This window comes from Carya illinoinensis, chromosome 4 (assembly GCF_018687715.1).
Source record: "Carya illinoinensis cultivar Pawnee chromosome 4, C.illinoinensisPawnee_v1, whole genome shotgun sequence".
In the NCBI taxonomy this organism is placed as follows: Eukaryota; Viridiplantae; Streptophyta; class Magnoliopsida; order Fagales; family Juglandaceae; genus Carya; species Carya illinoinensis.
The window spans coordinates 36,191,863-36,219,638 of NC_056755.1; the positions used below are offsets into that span (position 1 = coordinate 36,191,863).

Consider the following 27,776-nt stretch of genomic DNA (forward strand, 5'->3'; position numbering starts at 1 on the left):
AAACTGGGCTAAGCATAAAGGAAGCATCAAAGCATAATCTCAATATGGTGGCTGATAATCACCACTATAAGGGTCTCGTGCTAGATGCTTCTCCATTGGAGATGGTAAAAATAAAGGAATTGTACCCTGTTTCTATTGAGGAAGATAAATGTTCTATTTGGCTAGGTTTGGATGAGGTCATAGATCCTCAAAATTTAGGGGCAATCATTAGGTTGGCTTACTTCTTTGGAGCTTCAGGGGTGATATCACAACCCAGTGGATTGATATCAGTTGTACTTATACTACTGAATTGAATTTCAGCTTAGCATAATCATTAATTTTCAATCTAATTTTAATAGGAATGAGAAAGGTCTTTTTTTGACTTAGAAGTACATGGGTTCAGGAAAAAACCAATGGGGTTTGGTCTTTAGGGATCTCTGCAGCTTCAATAGAGCTCTTCTAGCAAAACAAGTATGGAGAATGATACAGAATCCCCACTCCCTAGTCTCTCAAATTTTCAAGCAGAAATACTTCCCAAACTATGATGTAATGGATGCTAAATTGAAAGGATCACCATATTTTATATGGAGGAGCCTCTGGTCGAGCTTGGGGCTATTAGAGGAGGGGCTAGTCTGGAGGGTGGGTAATGGAAGAGGCATAAGAATTTGGAAGGATAAGTGGCTTCCAAGGCCTGTGACCTTCCAAGGTTAGACTCCTGTCAACAATTAGTATATTGAGACCAGAGTGGATGCTTTAATTGATGAAGATAGTAGTTCTTGGAAGATAGACCTAGTGGAATCAATCTTTAAGCTCATTTGTTCTATACCTATCAGTAGAAGAGGGGCAAGTGACAGAAGGATTTGGACTGGTTCAGAAAGAGGAACCTTCTCAGTCAAAAGTGCTTATTTCATGGAAACCGAACTGTCAAATAAGAGCTCAGGAGAACCTTCAACAGGTGGGGGCAACAACTCGATGTGGAAAGATCTTTGGCAATTAGAAGTTCTAGCCAAGGTCAAAACAACAGTGCATGGAAATGCCTAAACAACATACTCCCTACAAAAGGTAGTCTCTTCAGGAAGAACATTATTGAGAGTAATCTTTATCCAGTTTGTGAAAGAGAGAAAGAAACAACAGTGCATGTTTTTATGATTTTGTCCTGCAGCAGCAAACATTTGGGGGGGAGAGACCAATTTGTTCAAGAAATGGAAAAGATTTTATCTTGATTTCCAATAGCTATGGGGAGAGATGACTGGGAAATTGAACCAGGAAAGCATTGAGCTGGCTGCAGTTTTGTTTTACCACATATGGGCTAGGAGGAATGCGTATACTTTTCAAAATCAGTCCAAGAATCCTGCTACAATAGTTGCTACTTAAGGAGATCAATCTAAGCAGTAGTAATAGAGCAACAAGGAGTTAAGGGAGAGGACCTAATCAGTCTTGGCAGCAACCCGAGTGGCCTTTCTGCAAAGTGAATTTTGATGCAGCTTTTGACAAAGATAAGGACATAATGGGGATGGGGATCATAATGAGGGACTCTGAAAGGGGTTTACAAGCAAGCTTGATAGCACCTAAGGTGCATGTCCTCTCTACATTCCAAGCAGAAATCTCTGCTCTTCACAGAGCCATTGATTTTTGTATTGAGCTAGGACTGAATCAAGTAATTTTAGAAGGAGATGCCAAAGTTTTCATAGATACAGTAACTTCCAAAAGTGTAGATAACTCGTGGCTTGGCCAGGAGATAGAGGACTTGCAGCAGCTGGTGGAGGTTCATCCTGCCTGGAGACTTTCTTTTGTATACAGATTTGCAAACAATGTTGCCCATATAGCAGCAAAGATAGCTATAAAGGAAGCTAGTGAAAAAGTATGGCCAGAAGATGATCCAGATGAGGTCAAAAACTCTGAAATGAAAGGCGTATCATGTATGGAAAAAGTTATCAATGAACTATCTTCCTTTAAAAAAAAAAAAAAAAAGACAAAAAAAAAAAAAGAAAAAGAAAAGAAAAGAAAGTTCTTTTCTATGCACTGGACCCTAGAAGGACAAACTTCTATGTCCTACGAGTACAGTTAGGAAGGCAAGGAAAACACATTATCAATCAAGAATTTGATGAAGTTGCAATTCCTCGAAATTTGATTACAGGGAGTTCAGACGTTAGTACTTCTTTAATAAGTCTATTAAAGGTTAAGTTGTGTTAAATGGTTCAAACTCTAATCTATTCTAGATTATGTTACTCCAGGAATTGTTTGATTTTATAGCAATAGCTTTTGCAAAATTTGTCGCTACAAAAGCACCTGGTAGACAAAGGGAGTTGGGTTTTACCTTCTCATTCCCTGTGAAGCAATTATCAATTTCAACAGGATTCAACGATGAAGATGCAATAATCCTAGTTGCTTTGTCTATTCTTATAATTGATGACTAGGTCTATGCAAATATTTTTCTTTTGTTTTCCTTTTTTGAATTTTAACTTTATTCAGTTGCAACAATTTTCCCTGCTCATATGATGGGAATGGCTTGATAGGTAGGCCCCAGTCCTTGATCTAGATTTTAAAATGATGCAGTTTTATATCTTGAACTAGAAGCAAGATGTAATCATGTGTAAAAGGAAAATCAGTCTAGAATATTATGGGCGATTTCCCCCATCATCCTTAAAGAAAATATTCACACACGGTCTTTGAAAGAAATTCTTAGTGAATGTGAGTCTACCTAGAGTCTTCTATCATTTTTATATAAGTGGAAAATACAATATTACAAGTTGTATATTGCTGTTGGAGACAAACATTTGTACAAGGAAAGTTTACTATGTGAGATATGCACATTGAATTAAGAAAGGAAAGTCCTAGCCATTTGTATGTGATGGAGTTTCCAAGGAGGGAGTTGCTTGCTAGAAGGAAGTTGATGTTGGGGATTTTGCAGGCATTGCAAGTCTTCCATTTGGTAAGTATTCTGAATTTGTGGGTTGATTTGATATATGATGACTATTGTTAATACGCTTCCGCAAACTGTGTCAAGGTACAAGGCTAAGTTTGGTGCAAAGAGGCTAGAGAGTCGGGTGCCCAAGAGGTTTGGTAAAAAGATCGGCTAGTTGCAAAGATGCTAGGACATGACGAGTATGTAAAAGGCCAAGAGCAACATGTTCACGTACATAATGGTAATCGATCTCGATATGTTTGCTGCGAGCATGGAAAATGGGGTTAATAGTCATGTGAAGTGCACTAAGATTATCACAAAGTAGTAATGTTGGTGTTTGTAGCTTGATGCCGAGGTCATGAAAAAGGAAAGAAATCCAAGCGAGTTCAGTGGTAGTGTGGGCAAGCTCTATATTCAGCTTTAGTGCTTGAGGGAGAGACTATATGTTGTTTCTTACAGACCAAGAAATGCAGTTACTACCAAGAAATACACAATAGCCCGTCTTGGAGCATTGGGTGAGAGAGTAGCCAACCCAATCTACATCAGAAAAGCATAAAGATCAAGTGTAGAATTGGAATTGAAATGGAGACCAAAATCAATTGAAACTTTCACGTAGCAAAATATACAACCAATTTAAAATGAGCTTAGGTAGGAGATTGCATAAATTGATAAACAAAGTTAACACTATAGGAAAGATCAGGGCGAGTGAGGGTAAGGTATTAGGGGGCACTGACAAGACTGCAATAAGGAGTGGTTCAAAAAAAGGTGTTTAGACATAAGACCTTTGGTTTTAGCTATCATGGGAGTGCCCATGGGTTTATAGTCAATCATTTGGGCACGATCTAAAATGTCAAGAGCATATTTAGCTTGGGTCAAGGTTAGGCCATTTGAGGACCGAGTGATCTGAATACCCAAAAAATAGTAGAGAGGTCCTAAATCTTTCATGGCAAATTGAATGCTAAGTGTTGAAATAAATTCATGAAGTAAATCAATTGAAGAACCAGTGAGTAAAATATCATCAACATGTAAGAGTAATATATGACAACCGCGAGATGAGTGATAAACAAATAAAGAGGAATCAACGGTGCTACAGCTAAAACCTTAAGTAAGTAAAAAACTGTTGAACTTATTGAACCATGCACGTGGTGCTTGTTTTAAAACATATGAAGCTTTATTTTATTTATAAACATGAGAAGAGTGAGTGAGGTGGATAAAACCTAGAGGTCATTCCATGTAGATAGATTCATGGAGGTCACCATGGAGAAAGACATTCTTAACATCCAACTAGAGAGTGTCCCAATGATTGATTAGTGCAATAGTGATAACAATCCGTATAGTCGTTGGGTGGATTATTAGAGAGAAAGTCTCATGATAATTAACACCATCTATTTGATGAAAACCTTTTTCCACTAAACTAGATTTCAAGCAATCAAGGCTTCCATCTACTTTGAGTTTGGTTTTAAAAATCCACTTGAAACCAATAATAGCCATGGAGGAATCGCGAGGGACCGGAGTCCAAGTATAGTTAGGATACAAGGCTTTCAGCTCAACAAGCATAGCTTCAACCAAGGTGATTGAGGGTAGAACGGATAGTTTTAGGCTCTTTGGGTATGGTAGAGGTATCATGGAGGTTTACATATTTGGGATTGGGTTTATGGATATCGGTATGGGATAGAGTAATCATTTTGTGTTCAGCGGGCAGTGGAGGGGGTTGGGGAAGGAGGTAGAGATGGAGATGGAGGAATAGGAGGAACAATACTGTCAGGAGTGGGTAGGGTAGTGAGGGGAGGGTTTGGCTTAAGGGTGGGAGATGTTAAGTGTTGTGGTAAGGGAATGGTTAATTTAGGGAGAGGGGAGAGAGGAGAAGGTGAAGATGGAGCCAAGGGAGGTGTAATCTAGAGATCAAAGATAGATAGAGTCGGGTTAATGGGTGGAGGAAGATGAAGGTTCCTACAACGGGTAGGAGGTTGATAACATTTGTAACCCCGGTGTTGATCATTGTAGCCTAAAAAGACGTAGGCTAAGCTTTTGGGATCAAATTTATTTTTCTTGGTGTCCCAAGTATAGGGATAACATTTGGAGTAAAGAACATGCAAAGAACTATAATCCAGAAAAGTGCCATAAAGAATTGAAAGGTGATTGTAAGGCAATAATAGTAGTGGGAAGGCGATTAATTAAAAAAGTAGCCGTCGCAAAGGTTCAACCCAAAAATGTTTTGGAACACTACTGTGGAAAAGCATCATCATACCAAATTCACGAATGGTATGATGACAATGTTCTACAGTGCCATTCTGTTCAAGAGTATGGGGGGCAAGTAAACTAGTGAATAATGCCTTGTTGTTTTAAATGAGAGGTAAACTGAGTGTTAGCAAATTCAACTCCCCCATTGGTTTGATTTTTTTTTTTATTTGAATTGTCATTCCACATATTTTTTAAAAAGTAAAAAGTTTGAGAAAAATCAAATTTTTTCCGAAGAGGAACAAACAACATAAATTTAGAAAAGGCATAAACCAAACACGCATAGTAATTAAATTTGCCAATAGACATAACAGGGGTAGGGCCACACAGGTCACAATAAATTTTATCAAATGTAGCATGAGTTATACTAGAAGAGAGTAAAAACGGAAATTTTCTCAGTTTGCCATGGCAACTTTCGCACACAGATTGTGTTTTATTGGTGTCAAAAGCTTGGATAAGACCTTTCAATTTGAGCACTTGGATAGCAGAAGCCTGAGGATGTCCTAAATGCTGATGCCATACGCCTTCAGAGGTAGTCCAGAAATGAGTTGAAAAATGTGCTTTGTAAGGGGTAGATAAAGTGTAAAGATTACCCTTCCATCATCCACTCATCAGGACACGGTTGGTCTCTCGTTCCTAAAAAACAAACCAACACCATAAAATTCATAGTTATAGGGATAATTACTAGTAAGTTGCCCTATAGATAAAATATTTTTTGCAAGTGCTGGTACTAAAAGTACACTACGTAACTTAATTCTTGTGGTACCATTATCAATGTAAGTGTCGCCAACATGGGTAATAGTGTGGGTGCTACCATCATCAATAATTACAGTATCAGTACCAAAATAAAGAAGTAAATTTTCAAGAATACTTGGATTACCTGTCATGTGGGCAGATACTCTAGTGTTTGCAATCCATTCATTATCAGGAAAAAGAGTTTATAATGTCATAGCGGTCAGTACTTGAGGAATGTCATTAGGCTGGAATGAGTGATTAAATTTATTCCAACACTTAAGAGCAACTTGGCCCTTTCTACCACAGATCTGATAGATATTTGGTGGGCCATGGGCTTTAGTGCTGGGCTCACGTGTAGAAGGGGCAATACTTGTGTTGGTCTCCAAATGGCTTGTAGGGTGAAACCCTTGAGAAGTGGCGCTACTAGGATTGACCACCACCACAATGGTCCTTGGAGGCTGGCACACCACCAGTCTACCATCCATAAAGAGCAAAATACAAGTTAGACGAACCGAGGAGTAAGGTACGAATCTCATACCCTTGGAGGAGTGGGAGGATCTCGACATAGGATGGCATGAGAGGCTTGAGCATTGACGAGGTGAGGGGGTTGATATCTCGCGCCGAGGCTGATCAACAAAGAGAACAACTGCATCTTGTTAGCAACTAGTGGTCCGATTGAAGCCAAGCTATCACAGAAGCTCTTGAAGGTTCAGAGATGATCTGCAAGTGGGGTGTTAGGTTCCTTCTTGAGGTAAGTTAATTGTTGAGTGAGATGGAACTCTTGTTCTTGTGAATCATGTGTGTATGTTGCCTTGAGAGCTGCCCGGACTTGATGAGTGGAGTCCAAGCTCACAACTAGACCAAGGGCCTCTTCGAAGAGAGTGCCAATGATCCACCTGCATAGTAGTATGTCAGATTTGCATCACTAGAGATAGTCTGAGGTTTGTGATCGTTGACCCAAGCCTGATGGTCCATCAAGGGGTGGTTCAAATTCTAGAGGAGTAGAGTCCTTATGGAGAAGGTGATCAACTAGATCTTGGCTCTCAACCAAGGCTACAATTTGTTCACGTCATAGAGGGTAGTTGCTATTATTGAGTCTTAAGGTAACAAAATTGCCCACATTTACAGCAATGGTGGCCATGGAGTAAGACTCTCTTCACTTACATAGTATTTGATACCATAAAGAAAATATGCACACACAGCGTTTGAAAGAAATTTTTAGCGAATGTGAGTGAAAATATAATATTACAAGTTGTATATTGCCGTTGGAGACAAGGATTTGTACAAAGTTAGTTTAATACTTGATATATGGACATTGAATTAAGAAAGGAAAGTCCTAGCCATTTGTATGTGATGGAGTTTTCATGGAGTACTGAGTTGCTTGTTAGAAGGAAGTTGACATTGGGGATTTTGTAGCCATTGCAAGTCTTCCATTTGGTAAGTATTCTGAATTTGTGAGTTGATTTGATATATGATGACTATTGTTAATATGTCCCCTCCCACCCTCCAACTTCGTGGGTTTGTTAGTGACAGTGAAACTGTTGGCCATTTTGACAGTAGGTTTTGTAAATGGGCAAATTCCTTACCACCAATATGGATTCGGATAGCGTTTCATCTCATCTCATCTCATCATTACAATTTTCCTAAATTTCCACACAAAATGTAATAAACAATTCAACTTTTTTAAATCCTTAAACAATAATAACAATATTTTATTTAACTTTCATCTGAAAACATTTTATCTCATCTCATCTCTGAATTCAAACCAACCCTTGCTGGTCTGTTTTCATGCAACTTTTCTTTTTCTTTTTTTTTCTTTTTTTTTTGGGTAATTTAGGTTTCTTTTTATTTTCTCTTGCCTTCTCGTTAAGATTCAAAATTTTATGTTATTTTATTTTTTAGATAGGTCGTTTCACTATCAACTTTTTAGTGGGGAAAATTGTCAAATTAGAAACTCGGAGAGAAAAGTAATATGCAAAATTTGCATAAATTTCTAAACCTATTTAAAACTTTATTACCATTTTGTCATTCCTTTTCTCCACAACTTTGTACGCCAACATTACATTATTTATTTATTTTTGTAATGTACTCATTTACCATTATTTAGTTGAATTTGGCAAAATGTCGATTTTCCTTCAAGTGAGTTTTTTTGTCTGATCTTCTTTTATGTATCTGTTTTTTTTTTTTTCATGTTACTTTTAGCAATTTGGTAATGGTGTTAGTGTTACTAAAAAAAATTCAAACCCAACCGCCTATTCCAACCCCAGATATTTGGCCCCCCATAGCGTACAATTCTGGCTCCATCCTTGGTCGATCCTGTGGCATCGGCCTCCAAATCTGAATTTTGATGAGCCTTTTGTTTGGTAATTGAGTATTATCATCTGATTATAAACGGCTTGTTAGGATGTTTTAAGTCTTTGTTTTTTTTTTTTTTTTTTTTTTTTTGTATTGGCACCTTGAGTGTTATGAGGAGGTACCAGTTCTGTAATAAATCTCTTGAAAAACACTTGTTCTTGCAATAAGTGCTGCTAACATGTCAAGGTCGTTTGCAATAAGTGGGACGTTCAAACTTCAAACCAATTTACATTCAAAGAATGTCTCTGAAAATTTTATTTTATTTTATTTTATTTTTTGCGTACGTATACTCGTTTTTATATTTTAGATGCAAAAATTATGAATTTTAAAAATTATAGAAACATTATTTTTTAGGATTCCTTGTTCTTGAGCACTAAGCTGGGAGTTTCCATGGCAGATAAAGAGGAAAAATGTGATGTATAAAGAGTAATGGATAAATATTGGAGCTGGTTTTGTCATTAGGGGAGGTTGAGTTCCTTTCGCTCTAGATTTGGCTCTGCTCTAAACTCTGTTCTCAACAATAAGCTAATAAACAAATGAAAATTCGAGAAAGATAAGAAAAAACAGACCCAATGGGGGGGATGTTCAAACTTCAAACTAAGGAAAATTCAAAGAACGTCATATCTACAAATTTTCCATGGAAAGGGAATTCGTTGACCAATAATTACAAGTTTTCGACGGAAAGGGAATTCGTTGACCAATAATAGCAAGTTAGGTCCAGTGTCTTTGACTGATCTTTGTTGAGATTATATGTTACGTATGAGTAGAATTTTCCATCCCTGCCAAGTAAATAAGAATCTAAACAAGATATTCTCAAAGAAAACAATCGTTTTCAAAACAAAATTAGTAGATTCAATCATGTGTTTAGAATCAAGAGGCTAGTAATTTCCTACAAACTACCTAGCTCCATCTGTCTTGTGTCGTTATTGAGCTTGGGGTTGCAACCCATAAGGGAGTGTTTAAATATAGAAGCGAAATCTTGTTTTCATCGGAAAATTCGATTTTGTGGTGTTTCTGTTCTTCTAATCACTTGAAAGTTTTGGTTTTTAAATATCAAAGCAAAATCTTGTTCAACACGAATTGTGTTGGCATGTGAAATGGAGCAGTTAAATATAAGAAATGAATTGTGTAATTTTAGGAGGTGAAAGTTCCGAACAAATTCTTCAGATCCACCTAAAAAATAAATATATATATTTTTTTTCGTTAATGATAAGTTATTCTCTTTTTCAAAATACCTTTATCTACTAATTCTCTAAGATGAAAAGCAAAGCTTGAAACTTGGCCCAATGTGAACAAGGGAAGAAAGAGGAATAAGCACCCCAACCCCACTTGTGGAAGGTGGTAGACTTTGACTGGCTTTGGATAATGTTGAGTTGTTGGTTGCCCGCCCATTCCCATGAACTTCACAATTATGATAATGGGTATCACATTGGATTCTCATAAAATTACGTATTTTTTTGAGAATTTTTTGTAGTTAAAATATTTTTCAAATGTATACACCTCCCAAATTACAATTCAGTTTACTATCAATTTAGTCAAATCATCTTTCAAATTATCAAAAAATTATATATTCTTAAAACAATAAAACTTGAAGTTAAAAATTTAAGTTATTTCTCAGTTTCTAAATAATTTTCCAAAAATGTATCATTTTATTAAGATATAAAATAAATAATAAAATTTACGTCTTTCTATCAACGTAAGTTTTTAGGATAAGTGGTGATTTCACATAATATCAAAGTAGATGTACTAAGTTTGAATCCTGACTCTACACTCTATACCATTTAATTAAATATTTCTCATGTTGGACTCATAGTCATTAAGGTGGAGTGTTAATATATAAAATAAATAATAAAATCTACATATTCTCATCAGCTCAAGATTTTTAAACCAACGGTGATTTCACATTTTAATCCTTTTAAAAAAAATTGATTTAATAGAGTTTTTTTTTTTTAATTTTTGTTTTGTTGAATTGATTTCACATTTTAATCCTTTTAAAAAAAATTGATTTAATAGGGTTTTTTTTTTTTTTTAATTTTTGTTTTGTTGAATTTATAGGTGTGTAGTTTTATCTTTCTAAGCGGGAAAGGAGATCAACTGAAATTCTTTAGTAGTTTGGGAACCATCATGTTCCTACCCCCGGACCGGACCGAATTTTCTTATGGACCAAACCAAACTGTTAAGTCCTCACATTTTATCCCACTTTCATTCTAAAATTATTTATATACAAAAAATTATCTAATTACTTTAATTAAGTGTAAATAGTATAATATGTATCAATGTATGATGTATTTACATAAAATGACATAAATTATTATATGATGTATGATATATTATTAATTCATAACATATATTATTAATGCTTGCTTGCATTTTAGGCATCTTAAAAAAAATTATCTAATTAATTTAATTTTAAGTGTAAATAGTAGAGTATGTATGAATTTATAATGTATCAACATACAATGACATAAATTATCATATGATTTATGATATATTATTAATTGATAGCATGTATTATTTAACATTTTATATGGTCAATGATATTAGATTATATGGAAATCACATAATTAATTTACACAATTACTATATAAGATAATATATAATATTTCAATATAAATATTGTTTGGTCGGTTTTGGTCTAGTCCAATTCGGTCCAAAAATCCGACCCCTAGACCAGACTGAAATTCATTCGGTCCACAAACGGACAATCAAAATCGACTAAACAAATTTCCAATCTGGTCCAGTCGATTTTTCTGGTCTGGGCTGAACCCTTACAAGCAAGAGCCCATCAGTAAAGACCCCAGATAAGATGTCCATGTTTAGTTTTCCTTTTTTTTTTTTTTTTTTTTTTTCTGAATGATTATTCAAAATAAAATAAATGATCCCTAACTCTAAAAATATATATTATCTAAATTTTTCATTCCATCATTATCTAAATATAAAAATCAAAATAAGAATTATTCTTACAAAATATATATTCAAACATAAAAACTATACTCATCATCCATATACCACACACCACACATAATATTTAATCTTTTATTTTTATCTAATTAATTTTCTACTTAGCAAGTATATGGTGTAGAGATGATGAGAACAAGAACTCAATTAGTTTATTAGGAAGAAAATAAAAAACAATAAAAAAAATAAAAGAAAATGTGTACGTGATATGTGAGATGATGCGTAGCAAAACTCATTCAAAAAACTTTTCAATTTTACTATCCTTTTTTACAAGAGTTTTGATACATAACAGCCTAAGCACTGGCATTAGATCATTAGCCAAATTCCACTTCCCTTCATATATTTTAGAGAATATTCACTAAATTGAGCCTACATTGGATTAGCTAAGTACATTTCATCTGAAATTTAAGTTACAGTAACTTCATCATACTTTTCATACATGAAAGAAACTGTAGCAATCTTCATCCTAATATTTTATTATTTCCTTTTCATATATGAATGTGAGATTTGAACAGCTATGTACATATGAGATTGTTATATTATAGATTGTTGGATTGTGAAATGAAAATGAATATAATTGTTGAAAGTTATTGAAGCTTATAAAAATAAAATAAAAAATTAATTAAAAAATAAAAATTAATTAAAGAAATATAAATAAGAAAAAATAATAAAATTTTATTATTATAGAAAATATGATAGCTAATATAATGTAGATTTTAAGTTTTGAGTTATTGGCTAAAAGTAAAAAAGTTCAATATTTTTCAAATTTTAAAAATGACCAATCCAATGCCAATACTTTAAGTGAGTTAGCCCCGCGATGCAAATGTGAGTGGCATCTTTTTATTTTCTTTTTATTCCCCAAACTTATGCACGCCAATGTATTTTTTATCTTTATAAATAAAAAGGAAAATAATTTTAAAATAAAACCGACCCAGTATATTGTACAAAAATCAAGTAAATGTCTCATGTTATATCTTTTGCAATCTAGAAGGGAAGGAAAACTCATGCCACTCCGTGAATATCTTCCGCCATTGCGATTTTCGTCTACTCCAGAAGGGAACACAGCAATGCTCAAGTTCCAATATAACAAAAAATTTAAAACTATCAAGTAAATCACTGAAATAGAAGATGCTTGAACACAAAGCTAACATACAAAATGAGAATAAAATGAGTTTGAATAAGCAGCGTTGCATTTTCGGCAAACTTTATGAATTTTTTCTATAAGAGGGGAAAAAGTAGGGGTGAAAACCAACCCCTTCGGCGCAGTTTTTGGACAAAACCGCCACCGAGCGATGAGAGGAAAAACGGTGGAGCAACCGACAGTAACTGATCGACGGGGAGGAGAACAACCAGTTGTATCGACTCCAGCGGTTCACGGTCAGTTCTCGATTTCCCCCTACCGGTGTCGTTCGTCTGAGAGAGTAGAGAGAGAGAGAGAGTTGCAGAGGAGAGAGAGAGAGGGTTAGAAATGACGAAACGGGGAAGAAGAACGAAGAAGAAGACAATATAATATCTAAACGGCGCCGTTTGGTTTAATAACAAATAAGTTTAATTTGTGTATAAAACATAAATGTAGGAGTAAAACGGCACCGTTCCAGTTAAACTTAAGTGGAACGGTGTCGTTTCATATTGATATAATTAAAAAAAAGGGTATTATTACATCGGCCGATTCAACGGTTTGAGCCTACCTCAAACCGCGACCGAACAGGCGATAGTCAATTTTGTTAAAACTTTGCAGCCCGCCGACCGGTTCCTTGGCAGTTTTGGTTGGTTCTGGCCTTCGGCGGCCGGTTTGAGTCGGTCACGGCTAGTTCCACAGTTTCTTGTACACCCCTAGGAAAAAGGAATGGATATGGCATTTAAAGGTATTTTTATTTGAAAAGTACACAAGTCCGTAACCTCTCCCTCTTGATTTCTACAAGCATTTTTGGAAAAACAACTTTCAAATTTTATAAATGATAGAATTACTACTTAATAACAACTTGTTTATAATTATGTAATAAAATAATATTATCTGAATTTTTATTTTGACTTTTACTTTTGATTTGATGGGTTTAAATCTAATAAAAAATAGTATTATATTTAAAATTGTATATAAATTGTGAATAGGTTTTTTGTGAATATATTTAAAATTGTATTTAAAATTGCCTATCACTACTCTTCAAAATTTTTGGTGTTTCTTCCAAAAACACCCTTGACATGAGTTCAAGTTTTTTGTCTTCCAAAAATATCCTTCACATGAGTTCAAACTTTTAAACTTCACTCCCGACATGGTTGAGGCCACCTGAGGTGCACCCCAGGGCTAACACACCTAGGGCTATTTTCTAGATTTTTTCCTTTTACAAATTTTAATACAAAACTAATTTAAAATGAAGCATTCAAAGTCTAGGGTATACATAAACCAACCAAATTGGTCATAACTGATGCAAACCAGCTACTGGAGACCGGAACTGGCCGGTTTGCTCCCACTTTGAACATGGTTGAAACCACCGAATATATATATATATATATATATATATATATCTATATATGAAATTAATCTTGCATAAAACAATGGGCATCATTTTACACCCAAAGTTTAGAAAAAAAATTTATATGAAACGGAGTCATTTCGATCTAATGTTTAATAACCCCGCCCCATCACCTCCCTCCTCTTCTTTTGGATTATTCTTCAATTCACTCACTCACAGCCCTATAGCCCAATGCTCTCCTTCTCCTTCACAGCGTTCACGCTGCTCGTTATGCCCTCGCACATGTCTCATCTCTCCGAGCTCTCCTATCCCTCATCTCTCTGTGCTCTCTCATATCTCCTCTCCTAAACTTCTCTCATCTCTTTGGGTTCCAACTTCCCCCTTCCTCTCCAAGTTTCCTCCTTTCCCCTAGTGACTATTGTCTTTTGAGATTGTCAATTTTCACATATTGATTTGTGAATATGTGATCTAGCCTTTCATTTTCTTTTTCTTTTTGTGTTTTAATTTGTAACAAGCTTGGTTTTGATGTTTTCTTCATGTTTGATAATTGTTTTTCATATTATTTTATGTCTAAATTGTTAATATGTAAATGCATGGGGATTTTAAAAATTTTGGATCAATTTCTTGGGATCATGAATAGTGATCCGAGACCTAATTTCCACTATGAGTGTTACATCAAATTATTGGGCGTTGATTTAATAATTTTTTTGCATGAAAGAAATAAAAAATTTATGGTTGTTAATTTATTATGCAAGAAATATTTAATTGACAATTGTGTTGTAAAATTATTTTGAAATAAATTGTTGAAAGATGAGTGTGCTAAAATCTTTAATCTAGATTTATTATGCAAGAAATCTAGATTATGTTTGTTCTTTGTTTTTTAATTTTTTTTTTTTTCATTTAGTAATTAATTATGTAGTTCAATTTTCACATGTTAGATGGATTCTTCGTTAACTCCAATTAATGTTGATTTGAATGAACCAACCATTAACTTGGGAGATGATTTAAGAGAGACTCAAATAGTTCAAATACTGTTATAGTATCTTGTAACCCATACGTATTGTGAAGAGTAGAATCTGGTAATGTTTTGATCATTCAATATTCATTTGCTTTTATAAATTAATTTTAGTATTTCTCATCATTCAATTTCACTAATATTTGATGTTTTAATCTTATTAATATTTCTATATAGAGTAATTAGCACAATCAGGCGTCACAACTATTGAAGATTGAACATGAGAAGATCAAGAATTGTTGCAATTTATTTATCTCATGTTTTTTAGTTGCATTGTTGCTTAGGACAATTTATTTTTAATTTTAATCATGTGTATTAAGCATCTATTGAAGTTTTTATTTTTTTTTTAAGTTATCTAGTAATTAGTATAATAGTATATATATATATAGTACTTGTGCCATCAGGGCATTACTATTTTATTATTTCTAATTGATTTTTTTAACCTAAGCCTAACAGTACAAATGAGATTAAAATTAAAATAAAACTTGAATGTTTAAAATAGATTTTAAAAACTCGGCAAGCTAGGATTTAAAATCAACTCATTAATAGCCCAAAAAGATCTTTAATTGGGCAAAAAAAGCACAAAAGAAGGTCCAAAAGAGGAAGCCCAAACCGGCCGAGAACCAATCCAGCTGGTTTTCAGTCGGCTTTCTCGATGTAAAACCACTAGTGAATCAGTTTAGATTTCAGTCCAATAAAATTTTCTCTCCTTTCACAAAACTTATTAATATTATATCTAACAAATTTCTCAATTTTTTTTTTTTTCCTCAAAATCAAGTGAACCAAACGTGACAACCTTCCAAACTAACGAGGAAAATGTAGTATTATGTATGAAAAACCTAATCTGTACTCGGTTTGTTTATTCTTAAAGAATCTTAAAGAATCGCAAAAACCAAACAATTCCCAACAACCAACACCAGGAAAAAGAAACATCCAAAGTATGTAATGAGTGATGCTACAACCACAACACGTTCTACGTACCTATTTTCTCTACCGAATCGTGTAATTTCTTTTTTTTTAAATATTTTTAAAAACCATTTAAATATTTTAAAAAATAAAAAATAAAAAATCATTTAAAAAATGTTTTCTTAACCATTTGGTAAAAAGATTCAATACAAAATATCGATACAAAATGTCGGTGCATCTACCATTTCTGGTAATTTAATGGAAAGAATGGCAAACATTCATTGCTGATGAAATTAGAACAATTTTTTTTACTTGACTTGACTCGAGTTGATTTGAAGAGAAAAAAACAAAGACACTGCCTCGGATTAAACTAACCTTTGAGATAAGATGTTAACCTTAGTTTTATAACCCATCTCATGCCACGTACATTGATCTTGGACTATGTTTCAGGTGAGCCTATCCAATCAATTCTGCTACGTACATTTCTGCTACGTACACCAACTGGGGACCCAACAAGTGTAAATTTGGTCTTATGGATAGAGGCTTGATAACAGAAGTTTTTGGCCCTGAGGTAGCAGCAGTGATCCAGAGAATTCCCTTAAGCTCATCTGGTCTTATGGATAAACTAATCTGGTTGGGATCCAAAGATGGCTCTTTCACAGTTAAGAGTGCCTATCACCTACAAAAGGAACTCTATGCACAGCTCAAGGGACAATCTTCTAGGGGGTTACCGAGGCAGAGGGACTGGACTGACTTGTGGAAGATGCAGATCCCCAATGCTAACAAATCTTTCTTATGGCGTGCATGCTTAGAAGCTCTCCCTACAAAGCTCAACCTCTGCAGGAAAAGGATTGTGGACTCTCCTATATGCCCTATCTGTTGCTTGGAAGAGGAAACCACCACTCATGCTCTCTGGAACTGCATTTCTGCCATGGATGTATGGAGTCAAAGCCACATATTTTTCCAAAAAAGCTCTTTCAGGGTGGACAGTTTTAAGGATCTATTCGAGTGCTTCAGAGAGCAGGGTACTCAACCTCTAATGGAACTGTTTTCAGTCATATCCAGGAACATATGGCTTAGAAGGAATAAACTGGTTTTTGAGGGTTCCTTCATGCATCCCAACCTGGTGGTGAGTCAAGCATCTTTATCACTTGCAGCTTATAAGGAGGCCCAAGGAAGTAGGAAAAGTACTCCTCAAGCTTCTAGTACTCGAATGACTGGGTGGTATCCTCCTCCCTCAGGCTCTATTAAGATCAACTGGGATGCTGCTGTGGATGTGCCTCAAGCTAAGGTTGGCATTGGTCTGGTGGCCCGAGACCATGAGGGCAGGATCTTAGTTACAAAGCAGCTCATTATCTCAAGCATTCCTGACCCTCTATTGGCTGAAGGTTTAGGAGCTTTCCAGGCAGCTTCTCTGGCTAGGGACATGGAGTTCAGCCCTGTCATCCTGGAAGGGGACGCTGTGCAGATAGTGAATGGCATTAATCATCAGCTTGAGAGATGGGATAGGGTGGGAATGGTCATGTATGACACTGGTTTGGTACTCTCCAGGTTAGGCCAATGGTCTGTGGTTTTTGTCAGGAGGTGTGGCAATCAAATGGCACACAATCTGGCCAAGGATGCCCTTAGGCTAGAGGAGGATTCGGTTGTTGTGGTCTTTGGACCTCCCTGTAATCATGTAACTCCATCTTCCTTGGTTTAATGAAATGGTGATTTCTTTCAAAAAAAAAACAAGTGTAAATTTTTTATTTTTTTTCCTGTAAATTTCCAACATAAAAAAAATAAAAAAGTAACGGGAGAAATGCTTACGACCCATTATCGGAATCTCGAGCATTTCTCATCCTCCAAATTCAGTCCCCCACATACTCCTCTTGTCCATATCATCAACATATGTCAATGACCAAAAACCCCCTCCTGTCGGTTTTACTAAAGGGTTTTGTTAGATACAGTCGGTAAATATAGTTGACGTGCAGTCGGCTGTACAGAATGAATAAAAAAAAATTATAATTTTTTTTTTCATGGGGGACCTATATGAATAAAAAAAAGTTATAAAAATAATTTTTTTTTTTTTTACGTAGGTCCCATATTAATTCACTTTTTCTCCATGACTGCACGTCGACTGCATTTACCGACTGCAAAAAGCATTTCTCTTTACCAAAAACCCATTGCTGAATGATTTGCTGCTGCCACCAAATTCGTTTCAAATTTCAGCCTGTGCCAGATTTGATCTCTGCCATTGGACTTCCCTCTGTAGTTCCGTCCACCGACGTCGACTTACTCAGTTTCTCCACCACCGTCAAGTAGTAAGACAAGTCGACCCAAAGCAAAATGGCCCTACGTTTGAGTGCTCTGAAAACATATCTCTGCCATTCTAGTTCCCTCTGCATCTCCTCCACGACCATCGGCACTTAAGTCTCATTAGAAGCGTTTGAGTGCTTTAAAAATAGATCTCGTCCTCCTAGAAATAGACGCTAAAATACATATTTTCCAAAATGCTCAGATACTAAGTTTAGTACATACAAATTCTTAGATTTTTGACTCTTTGTATAGATAAAACAAGCAATGATTTTATACCCAAAATGCTCGGCCGAATCAATGAATTATCTGTTCTAGTTCTTGTAGTAACTTTGGATTTATGCTTTTATAGTTACGTGGGTATTTGCTTTTAAATAAGGTTTCTTTTTGCATCCAGCCGAAGAAAGATAGAAAAAGAAGTAGGATCATTGGCATCCAACAAGACTCCAAGCCTTGGGGACATTGGAAATTAAAACAACTAGTTTTTATTGATGAGAGAAATGTAATCGTACTGGATACCAGAAGTATTGTGCTACATGAGCTTAACCCAGATGGATCCATAAAGTAGGATTTGAGGCAAAGCTTTGATTCTCCTAGTGACACACTTCTATCAAAAATGAAGCTAGGAATTAACAAAAATCTGGGCTGAATCAGAACAGGGAATCCATTGATTTTCCTATTGGATTCCATGTTTTCCACAAGTGTCATGCGATAGTTCTACCCCTTCCTTGAGAGCTGGTTGTGTTGAACAAAAGCTTCCCCGAGACCTTGGGACAAGTTTGTGTACATAACGGGTTTGATGCCTATAGATGGTTCCATGTGGGAACCATATATGAAATAGATATATGCTATCATATTATGTGTATGATTAATAATTTATGTAGGCATATAATATATTGTTATTATGGATAAATATAAACTAGCTAAATATTAATTATTTATAAATTGTTAAAATCTTATAATTTAATAGAAGTTCTACTTGTTAATTGTACAAATTCAATATAGATTTTTTATTTATCTAATTTATTAATTATTAAATCTTATTAAAAAAAAATAAACAACTCGAGCAATTTGGAGTTTAGCTTATTGAGTCGAGCTCGAACAAAGATTGAACAAAAATCTTGAGCTCAGGCTCGAGCTTGGGTTTTTCGAGTTGTGCCGAGCTTAACAAGCCAAAGACTGGTTCAACTCGGCTCGATTATAGTCCTAATTGTTTTAGGTAAGTGATATGCCTGGCACCTAAGAAATACTCCTTTTAAGTTCGTAAGTCTGCCAACAAGATTGCTATCCATGTGGTTTACCTTGCAAGCCAGTTTAAGAAGAGTGATAATCCCTTGCAGAAAGAATATTTGGTTTTGGCCATGCTTTTGTGGTGACATATTGGGGAGATGGGGGGGAATTATTTAGGATATCAATTTTTGTATTTGTCATTTTAATTAAACGTAGATTCCAATGTTTACCCTTTGTGTATTGCAAGGGCTTGAAAGGATTTAAAAAATTACTCATTAAAAATAAAGTGAAGCAGATGGTAAAAAAAGGCTGGAAGGGTGTAAACTACAACAAAAAAGTTTTCAAAAATTGGGAAATGAAATGACAAAGTATAATGAAACAAGGGATCATCTAGTATGAAAGTGCAAACACAATGGTGAAGTTATTACTAAAAGGAATATTATGGAATAACTTCACCATTCAAATCTTTTCAGTAGCCATAGAGGATCTGGTCTTTTATTTCTCTTGAACAATGCTAAGCATCCTAATTTGGCTTTGAATTCCTGAGGAAGGGAAAAGCGTCTCAATTGCGACATTGTTCTTTCCATTTATGATTGGCTGGTTGCATTGGAGCAAAACCTTCATAACCGCTTTGATGGATGGCCGGGTAGAAGGCTATGTGTGAGTACACTAGAGTCAATTCTGAAAACATTACACATTTCATTCAAGTGACAAGGCTCCTTGACCTCCTCATCCAAGGCATCTATAGGTTTTCTATCTTGAATGTGTCACAATGCCCATTCGGCTAGGGATGTGTGTTCAACACCATCATTGGTTTTTCTCTTGATTGTCAGTTCCAAAAGGATAACCCCGAAATTGTAAACATTGACCAACTACTATATGCAACCTCTTGGGCCAATCCAAGATAGGACTTGAAAAGGTTGTTGCTCTATTATTCCTATGCAGCCAACAATCCAAGCTACAATTATCCAACATAGAGTAGCGTCACAAGTATTTTGACTTCCGCTATAAATTCATTTTCAAGCTTTTCTTCTAGCTTATTGTTATTCCAAATCTTCTTCATTGCAACAATATCAACTAAATAATTAACAACAACACGGTATACTTGACCTGATCCACCAAAACCAATCTTGTTATCTTTTGTCAATCCTAACAAAATATTTGATTTTGTGAAAGTCAACTTCTGGAATGAGGTGAGCTTCCATGTCAAATGCAATCTATGCTTTCTCTTTTTGTAATTTCTGATCACAAAGAATGAAATAAACAGACTTAGAAGAATTGCCACCACAAGACCTATGCTCCAAGTAATTAATTGGCAAGAAGTTTTACTCGAATTGTTTCGGCGTGAACTACAGTTCTCAAGATTAAGGGATCAAGATGGTCGATTTGCACAAAGACCAAGATTGTTCAAGAAGTTGTAGGCATATGCATCATTCTCAAATTTACTTGGGATGCTTCTAGTCAGAAAATTTGAAGATAGATTGAGTGAAGTGAGCTTTAGGAGGCCAAGTTTTGATGGAATTAGGCCAGACAATTGATTTTCCGACAAGTCCAATTCAATAAGGCCAAGTAAGGAATAAGCTCCTCTGGAATCTGTCCAAAGATTGCATTCTGGCTTAGGTTTAGAGTATTCAATAATTTCCATGAATTAATATCTGATGGAAGGGAACATGAAAGTTGGTTTCGATCAAGGATAAGAGTTTTGAAATGAGAAAGATCTCGCCAAATCGTGCCTTTGAAGAGGTTATTACTAGCCTTGAGAATCAACAAATTCCTCAAGGAAAGCACTCCCTATGGAATTTTGCCCGAAAACCTGTTCTTATTCATTTCCAATCGTGAAAGATTCCTTGCCAATCTCTCAGGAAGCTCACCTATAAAAGAATTATCACTTAACACCAACATGTTCAGGTTCAGTGATATCCAAAGACCACTTGATATATTTCCAGAAAACTTATTTCTGGATATCTTGACTAATTGCAAACTGTTGCAATTTCTAAACGACTCGAGCAACTCTCCATTGAGTTGGTTTTCATAAGCTACCACTCCCAGCAACTTTCCATTGTCTAACAAGTGTTCTGGCAACTGGCCTGTAAGCTTGTTGGTTGAAACATGAAACTCTTCCAACATAGAATACCTCCCAAGTTCTAGAGGCAAACTCCTTGAAAAGTTATCGTTAAATAACTTGAGATTTATCAACCTCAGAAGATGACCAATGCTATCTGGAATTTTTCCAGATAACGGATTGAGAAACAAAGCCATACCCGTCATATTTACAAGCTTTCCAAATCATCGAGAATTGTCCATGTCAAATTATTTCCCGAGAAATCGATGACATCGAGGTTCAAAGCCTCAACCACTCAAGGAATCTCTTCGGACAATTTGTTTTTGTATAGGTAAACAATCCTTAGATTCTTTGGCATAAACAAATTGTCCGAGATCTTCCCAGTCAAGCTATTTTTTGACAAATCCAAATGCTCCAAAGCTGCCTTTTCTCCAATCGTGTTTGAGATTTCCCTGATTAGATTTGTTCTTGTTGAACCTAAGGTTTCAAGTTTCTTGTAATTATAAATTTACACATGAATTTTGATGATAACAAATGAATTCAAATAATAAATGAGTCTCAAGCTCAAGTTGTCTACACAATAGAGTCAAACACATCAAGGAACCAAGCATGAGCAAGAAGGAAACAAGTTCACATTAAAGTCATAGAGTAATGTTGTAAATCTCTTAAAAATTCGAAATTACAATTAAGACTCAAAATTAATATTTTATCATAAAGTATTAAAATACATTTTTCACATGTGCATGAATATTTTGAAAATTAAATTTGAAAATTTTGAAAGATGATTGATTGCCATTTTTTACATGTGCATGACATGATTAAATGTTTGAACTTTGAAAATATTAAAGATGATTGATTGTCATCTTTCACATGTGCATGTTTTATTTGAATATTTTCAAAAGTGATTGATTCTCTTTTTGACTTATGCAAAAGGGAGATGTTTTTGTTTGAAAATTTTAAAAAGTAAAGTGTGCTCCTTTTGTCATATGCAAAAAGTAAAAAGATTAGGTTTGAAATTTTTGAAAAGTAAAGTGTGCACCTTTTGTCATATACAAAAAGTAAAAAGATTAGGTTTGAAATTTTTGAAAAGTTTAAGATGAATGATGATGAATCTATTTCTAGTATGTACACTCGTTTTACTAACTTCATAAACAGTTTGACAGCTCTTGATAAAATGTTTATTCCAAAGCGGAGATAGTAAGAAAAATTCTCAACTCTCTACTAAAACGTTGGGAATCAAAAGTGACAGCGATTCTTGAAGCTAGAGACCTCAAGAAGCTCGAAATGAATGAACTGATCTGGTCACTTATCACCTATGAGTACACATTGAAAAGATGAGAAAAAGAAGGAAAGTCAAATAAGAGTTTGGCACTTAGAGCTATTCCTCATGAAAGTGAAAGTGATGAAGATGAGGAAAATGACGACAAAGATGAAGAAGTTGCGATGATAACAAGAAGAATTAAGAGGTTATTAATGAAAAATAAAACTCATCCGAGGAAATCATTCAAAAAGTTTTCCAAGAAAGATTCAGGTAAAAATGACACTTTAATTTATTATAAATGCAATAAGCCTGGTCATATCAAGCCAGATTGTCCTCTACTAAAGAAAGATCGAAACAAGGGTAAGAAAGTAATGAAAGCTGCATGGGATGATGATTCAAGTAGCTCAGATGGTGAAGAAAGAAATGAAGAATCAACAAATCTTTATCTTATGGCTAAAGATGACATTGAGGTGACAAATCTCGATAATATTGAAGATCCTTCATATGAAGAATTGCAAAATATTTTAGAAGAGGTATATAAGGAACTTGAAAAATTGGATATCAAGTATACTACTTTGAAAAAAAAAATCTTCTTTAACAAACAAAATTGATGTTTTAAGAAAAGAACGCATCATTTTGAAAGATGAAAATTTTAAGTTGAAGAATAAGAAAATTGATTTAGAAAATATTGTTAAAAACTTTACGAATAGAAAAATAAATTTTATAAAAATTCTTGGTAGTCAAAGATGTGTTTTTAACAAGGCAGGCTTGGGATATATGCCAAAACAAAAAAAAAAAAATTTATAAAAACTTCTTTGATAATCCTTCTATATCAAAATCCAGTATTTAAAATTCTTTTCATAAAAATAATTTTGTCAAAGAAAGATACTATCATAATCACTCAAGTTCTTCATACATGCCATATGCTATTTGCAACTTTTGTAATAGAAATGGTCATAATTATCATACTTGTTCTATTAGAAGAAAGCATACAATGACTATTAGCACCATATGGATACCTAAAAATCTTATTTATTATAATACTAATAAGTGAAGGACCCAGAGAACTTGGGTGCCAAGAAAAATCATTTTAATTGTTTTTATAGGTATGCATGAAGTCATCCACAAGCAAAAACAAATGATTTTTAGATAGTGGATGTTCAAGACACATGACAGGAGACAAGACTAAGTTCTTTGATCTTAGATCTAAAGAAGAAAGATACGTGACATTTGGAGACAACTCAAAAGGGAAGATCGTGAGAATAAGTAAAATTGGTAATGAATCTTCTCTTATAATTGAAGATGTTCTACTTGCTGAAGGTCTAAAGTATAATCTTTTGAGCATAAGTCAATTATGTGATAAAGGATTTACAGTTACTTTCAAAATGGATAAGTGCATTATTTTGAATGATCATGATTGCAATGTTTGTTTTATTACTTTTAGAAGCAACAATGTTGATACAATCGATTTTGAAGAAATTACCTCACAAGATGCTATTTGTTTTTCAATTCAAAATGAAACTAGTTGGTTATGGCATAGAAGGTTAGGTCATGCCAACATGGAACTTATTTCCAACTTTCAAAAAATGATCTTGTAAGTGGTTTACCAAAAACAAATTTTCTTAGAGACAAAATTTGTGATGCATGCCAATTTGGTAAATAAAAAAAAAAAAAAACTTCTTTTAAAACCAAGAAACATATTTACACTACTATACCATTGCAACTGATACACATGAATCTTTTTGGATCAAATAGAGTTGCAAGTTTAGGAGGAAAATATTATGCATTTGTTATTGTTGATGATTTCTCTAGATATACTTGAGTCATCTTTCTTACTCATAAAAATGAGGCACATAATGCATTTACCAAGTTATGCAAGCGAATTCAAAATGAAAATGGCTAAACTATTTCAAGTATCCGAAGTGATAGGGGAAAAGAGTTTGTTACTAAAAATATTGAAATATTTTGTGATGAAAATAGTTTTGTGCATAATTTTTTTGCTCATCGAACTCCTCAACAAAATGGGGTAGTAAAGAGAAAAAATATATCTATTCAAGAGATGGCAAGAACAATGCTAAATGAGAACAACTTGCCTAGTTATTTTTGGGCTGAAGTGGTAAGTACTGCATGTTATGTTATAAATAGAGCTATGCTAAGGTCTAAATTAGATAAAACCTCCTATGAGCTTTGAAATGAGAAAAAGCCCAACATTGATTACTTTCATGTATTTAGATGCAAATATTTTATTTTAAATGACAGGGATAATTTAGACAAGTTTTGTGACGCCCCCAAATCCCCACGCCCGAACACGGGGAAATTGAGACGTCCGGATGGTGACAACCCGGGTCACCATCCCATTGACGAGTGCCAAGTGTGTGCAAGGCAACAGATGTGTACAGAGAAAACACGCAGCGGATAACGAAAGTCATAACTAAGTACCAGAATTTTTCTTAACGTAATACAAGCTGTTTAAAACATACGTAAATGAAATATTAGAAAACACAAATACAGTTTTAACAAATAAAAAAGATAGCATCAGCAACCCGGCGGAGCCGCATCCTCGGGCTCAGCCTCCTCCTCATCGTCCTCTAACTCTGCACCAAAAGCTACGGAACCACGAATGGTACCGCAGGTAAGTAAAACCCAAACACTACCAGATAAAAACACATAAAACTCAAACAAGATGCATGAACCATGCCCAATGCCCAAAGCCCGTAAACACCAGTTTTCCACACACGCCAAAAACCCGTTTGGCCCAAAAACACATCCTTTCCGAAAAACGCGCCAAAAGTCACATTTGGCCGCCAAAAGTCCATTTGGCCCAATATCTCGCCAGAAGTCCATCCGGCCCAATATCTCGTCAGAAGTCCATCTGGCCCACGCCAAAAGTCCCATTTGGCCTCATAAACCATTATCCAATTTTAACCGTATGCACCATGACCTCCCCTAGGGGTCATCCGCACACCTTGGCTCCAGTGTCACACCGTAGAGTACCACCACGCATGTGACACCTAACGAGCGATGCCCAGTTCCGCGCCTCGCGCGTGCGTAGCTAAGCATCTTCTAGCCCTCGCCAGCGAAGGGCCACGGAGTCGGTGAGTAGGGCGATGCCCGGTTCCGCGCCCGGCGCGTTCGTAGCCAAGCATCCCCTAGCCCCGCTCCCGTCATCTCTCTCGACAACTCAGGGGACATCACTCAGTTTATTCCGCTCCCGAGTGACCAGAGGAGCTCCACCGAGATAATAACCCATCCCGGCTTGGGCTCGTGATACACACGCACCCGTAAAACCACTCACGCCAATACACAGGCTTTTCACATAACTCCACAACACACGTGCATGCACCATGTAATGCCATAACAATGCATAATAAGAATAATCCAGCAATCATAAATCAAATGAACAGGCAACTCCGTCCTCCATCCATCCAACCCCCGAACTCCTCGGACTCAGTCCGGAATCAACCAACCAGCAGATAAAATAATTGAATGAGCAATATATATTTAAATCTGAAAATAGGGTTTGGAAAATACTTACAGCGCTATATGGCAATTTTAGAAAACAAGCGGCGTTGCAAACGGCGGAAAAACAGCAACGTCACAGTGAAAATTCACTGTGGCCGTGGGTTGTGAAATACCCACTTTTGAACGGGGACAAACTAGGACACGAGATTGATAGGGAATGGTCTAGGGATGGTTGTGAAGCTATTGGAAGTGGTGGTTGGCCGTGGGTGGCGGCGGAATCGCCGGAAATGGCCGGATTACCCAAAACGGAAACTAAGCTCGTAGGAGCTGTTCCGGTGGTCGTTGGAGGCCGGAAATGGGTGGGTTAGGACGGCAAGGAGTCGGTGATGAAGTGGTGAAGAAATGGTGGCCGGAGGTGGAGCGACGGCGGCGGATCGGAGCCAAAACCGTGCAGCTTTGCTGGGCTTTTTCCGGCCAAATGGCCGGCCGGTTGGGGGTGAGCTTGGGTGGGGTGGTGCACCGGAGGGAGAGGAAGAGAATGGGACCGGTGGGAGGCCGAACGGTGGCCAGACGGCGGCAGTAGGGGCTGGAGAAGGGGATGCCGGCGTGAGGGAGAGGGAGGAGAGAGAGAGAGCACGGGGGGGGTTCGGGATCGGGGAGAGAGAAGAGAGAAAAAGAAAAAAAGAAAAAAAAAGAAAAAGAAGGAAAAAAAGAAAAGAAGGGAAAAAGAAAAAAAGGAAAAAGAGAAAAAAGGAAAAAAGATGTGAAAAGAGATGAGGTCCAGTCCTCACTCCGGGAAAACGAAACAAACCGCCAAAAAGATTAAAACCACAAAACAACTAAAAGAAATAAAACACAACATCAAATAAATTAAATTAAATTAAAAACCAATTTTAAAACGCAAATAAATTAAAATAAATAACTAATATATTAATTAAAATAAAAATAATTATTTCAGCGAAAATACACTTAAAAGCAGGTCATCACAAGTTTGATGCAAAATTTGATGAAGGTATCTTTCTCGGGTATTCTACTAATAGTAAATGTTATAGAGTATTCAATAAAAAGACTTTGACTGTACAAGAATCAATGCATGTAGTATTTGATGAATCTAATTCTTTATTCTCCAAGAAATTCATTGATGAAGAAATAAGAGGTATAAATAATACGGAAAGTTTCAATCTCAATAAAGAGAGCACAATAGAGGAAGCCAACATGGAAATATCAGGAAAGATCATCAAAATTTAATACAAGATGCAACCAAACCGTGAAAATTTGTGAAAGATCATCCAGTGGAACAAATTCTGGGAGAATTTTCACGAGGTGTAAGCACTCGATCATCTCTTAGAAATATTTGCAATCATACTGTTTTTCTATCTCAGATTGAACCCAAAAATATTGATGAAGCACTTTTTGATGAATTTTAGATTCTAGCTATGCAAGAAGAGTTGAATCAATTTGAAAGAAATGATGTTTAGACACTTGTTCCTAAACCCAAAAATCATACTATTATTGGAACAAAATGGGCTTTTAGAAACAAGAAAGATGAGTCCGGAGTCATTACTTGAAATAAGGCTCAACTTGTAGCCAAGGTTTCAATCAAGAAGAAAGAATTGATTATGATGAAACATATGCACTAGTCGCAAGATTAGAAGATATTCGAATACTACTTGCATATGCTTATTATAAAGATTTCAAACTTTTTCAAATGGATGTTAAAAGTGCTTTCTTAAATGGTTTTATAAATGAAGAGATATATGTTGAGCAACCTCCAGGTTTTGAAAATCATATTTCTCCAAATCATGTTTTCAAACTCACAAAAGCGCTATATGGACTCAAACAAGGTCCTAGAGCTTGGTAAGGAGACTTAGTAGTTTCTTGATTGAAAAATGTTTATTAAGAGG

General features: G+C 35.5%; 1 pseudogene; it reads left to right on the plus strand.

Annotated features, from left to right (window-relative positions):
• The first annotated feature begins 1,486 nt into the window (after positions 1-1,486).
• Positions 1,487-27,776, plus strand: part of LOC122306458 — a 46,955-nt pseudogene continuing 20,665 nt past the window's right edge.